This window comes from Syngnathus scovelli, chromosome 15, assembly GCF_024217435.2.
Source record: "Syngnathus scovelli strain Florida chromosome 15, RoL_Ssco_1.2, whole genome shotgun sequence".
NCBI lineage: Eukaryota > Metazoa > Chordata > Actinopteri > Syngnathiformes > Syngnathidae > Syngnathus > Syngnathus scovelli.
The window spans coordinates 9,487,999-9,491,338 of NC_090861.1; the positions used below are offsets into that span (position 1 = coordinate 9,487,999).

The following is a 3,340-nucleotide window of genomic DNA, read 5'->3' on the forward strand; positions in this document are numbered from 1 at the left end:
TAATTGGTAAATTTGGTCTAATTGATCTACTGGTCTTCTCTTTGACAGAACGAACTCGCAAAATTGTTAGGTGCGCCAGTGTGTGGATTAGGACATAGCAATTTATGTGTTAAGTGTTGATCGCAATTTGGAGTCAGATCAATAACTAGAATCGGTAACCTAACAGTATGGAGAGTCGAATAATTGAATAAAGATAAATACTAAATATTATTTAAATTGTATTTCTTTTGTAAATGAAAGTGACAGTTTTTGAAAAAAGGTTTTAGACAGTGTAAGAAATAAACTATTGAAAGTGATTGTGATCAGAATCCAAAAGAATCAATATGGCTTTGTTTACTTTTTTAGGAACAATCCAGGTTCTCCCGTTGAACTACATGCTCTGATTTCCATCGGAACGAAAACGTCATTTTCTTCTTCGTTTCGCTTCAGGAAGTGATTCCTTCACTCTTGTTCACTGAAATAAAAATTGTTCTTTTGAACGAATCGTTCACTCATGAGCCAACACTAACAGCAACACACACACATAAACTGAGTATGTGCCGATGCCACAACATCAAATCTCAAAATTCTCCGATTTGCCACGCATGCACGATTAGCCTTGCGTTAACTGACCTGTGGTTTGGTAATCCTGTTTACAATTCGCTCGGTATTTAATGTTGGACAATTTCTCACGGCACAGCTGAACATCTCTCACGGCACACCAGTGTGCCGCGGCACACTGGTTGGGAAACACTGATGTAGTCCACTATAAAATACAAATAAAAGGAGGATAAAAGGAGACTTCTTTGAGATTGACTGGATGTCACTTCCTCCAGCCCCAGTCGGAATCCTTGAATTTGTGTACTGCTCCTGCAAAAAAACACAATGTATGAAGGGGAGATGCACGTGCAAATCAAACGACCTACCTTGTACAGACATGTGTGTGTGTTTGGACTGTCAGAACACTGTTAGTAATAAATGGCAATGTTGTTATTGCGTTACAAATATAAATTTTCGCTACCACTATGATCCGCTCTTTGGTCTAGTTTAATGGTATTCCACTACCCACAACATGCTAGTGTAACACCCAACAAGAATGTGAAACAACTATTATTAGCATTGGGTTAGGGTTGTTTGACTAACGTTTATGTTAGATTACTATCTGAGAAAGATGGTAAGGCAAAACCAGGAGTTATTGTAGCTACTATCTATAACGTAAATTAGTGATGTGTGATCTCTGAAGCCAAAATTTTAGGGCTTTTCACACTGCACGTTCTTAGTCCCGGGGCTATCCTTAGCCATTTTCAATATGCATTTATATTAAATAAGAACTTACCAAGTGCGATCAAAGTCCATTGTTGTCAATAGAGCGGAGGCAATATTTACTTCTTAGTTCCTGAGTTGGAGGAATTCCATTGGGAGACACCAAGTCACGTGACGTTGTTATGAGTTTTGATTGGTTCTGCAGCAAGGACCCCTTTGCAGCAGTCCCTGTTGCGTTTCGAAATTAAACATTGATTTTCATAAAACGATGACAACAAAACAGCTCCCAACAATCAGAAATGTGTTAATAAAAAAACTATGTAGGTCATATTAAAATATCACGTCCTCCCTTTAACCAGATCAATCATTTCACTAAAGAAAGCCTCTAGCGCGCTTCGGCCCGCCACCTAATAGTAGGAAACGAAATTTCGATCTCTTTGTATGTCTTGACATGTGAATATATTGACAATAAAGCAGACTTTGACTTTGACTTTGATGATTAACTACATGGGAAAATTTATACCCAACCTTTCTGAAAAGATGGCGCCATTCAGACAGCTGACTGAAAAGAAAATAGAATGGGAGTGGAATTATGAACATGAGAAATCATGGTGCGAACTGAAGAAATTGCTCACAGAAGAGCCCATTCTGAAGTTCTATTCTGAAGGTCTCTGCGAGACCCATTAAAATCTCATCAGATGCATCACAAAGTAGACTTGGAGCAGTACTCATGCAGAAATATGGTAATTGGTAGCCTGTTGCATATGCTTCACGATCCATGACGGATGCGGAGACAAGATATGCACAGATTGAAAAAGAACTGCTCAGCATAACATATGCCTGCGAAAGGTTTCACCATTTTGTTCCAGGGCAAGTAATCTGTGTTGAGACTGACCATAAACCATTGCTTGCGTTGTTCCAGAAGCCGCTGAATGACTGTCCACTGAGAATACAGAGAATGATGATCCGGCTGCAACGCTACACACTCAATGTGATGTACACTCCTGATAAGATGATGTACTCAGCTGACACATTGTCCAGGGCTGTTAGCCCAAAAGAGCCAACTTACTCCAAAATGGACAATGATGTACAAGTCCACGTTAACATGATCACAAATGCATTGCCTGTTTCGGATGGAAAAATCAAAGTCAAAGTCAAAGTCAGCTTTATTGTCAATTTCTCCACATGCCAAAGACACACAAAGAAACCGAAATTTCGTTCCCCCCTATCCCACGGTGACAAGACATGGCAGACAACAGACAAACAAGTAAACAACAGCGTGCTGAATAAATAATGAATAAATAACACAATAAATAAATAGATAAATAAATAAATAAGAGGAGCAAAAAAGGAGCAAGTGCGCGTACAGCAGACATTCCAGAAAATAGCGCAACAGTGCCGCACGCTACGCAGAAGGGGGTAGCGAGTTCAGGGTCCTAACAGCCTGGTGAAAGAAATGGAACTCATAATAAAGGAAACATGCGAAGATGACACACTAAGAACGCTATACAAAACTGTCACAGATGGATGGCCCAACTGTAAACAGGACAGTCCGGCTGTTATTCAGGAGTACTGGAATGTCAGAGCAGAACTGTCCGTGGCGGAAGGCATCATCTATAAGGGAAGCAAGATAGTTTTTCCAAAGAGTCTTCGAGGTGAGATGCTCAAAAAGATCCATACAGGGCATCTTGGAATCGAAAAATGCGAAAAGAGAGCACGTGAGGTTATGTATTGGCCACGGATTAATCAGGCTGGTACAAATGAGGTGTCAAACTGCTCAACATGTTTGAAGTATTAAGTAAGCAATCCTGCAGAGCCACTCAAGCCACACCCGGTGCCAGACCGACCTTATCAGAAGGTGGGTGCTGATCTTTTTGTTTCTGGAGGCAAGGACTACATGGTGGTCACAGACTACTACTCCCTGTACCCAGAGGTCTGTAGATTGCATACTACGACTGCAGAAGCTGTGATTACATCCATAAAGGCAATATTTGCAAGACACGGCGTACCGGCTGAAGTTGTGACAGACAATGGATCACAATTTGCCAACATGAAGTTCAGACGATTTGCAGAGACTTGGGACTTTGTTCACACGACA

General features: G+C 40.7%; 1 long non-coding RNA gene across 1 annotated transcript; it reads right to left on the reverse strand.

Annotated features, from left to right (window-relative positions):
- Positions 1 to 201: 201 nt before the first annotated feature.
- On the reverse strand, positions 202 to 2,511 carry LOC125982552 (uncharacterized). Its single transcript, XR_007486432.2, has 3 exons — positions 1,316 to 2,511; positions 613 to 849; positions 202 to 454 (listed from the first exon to the last, which is right to left on the reverse strand). It is a non-coding gene; the product is annotated as an uncharacterized lncRNA (long non-coding RNA).
- Positions 2,512 to 3,340: the final 829 nt, after the last annotated feature.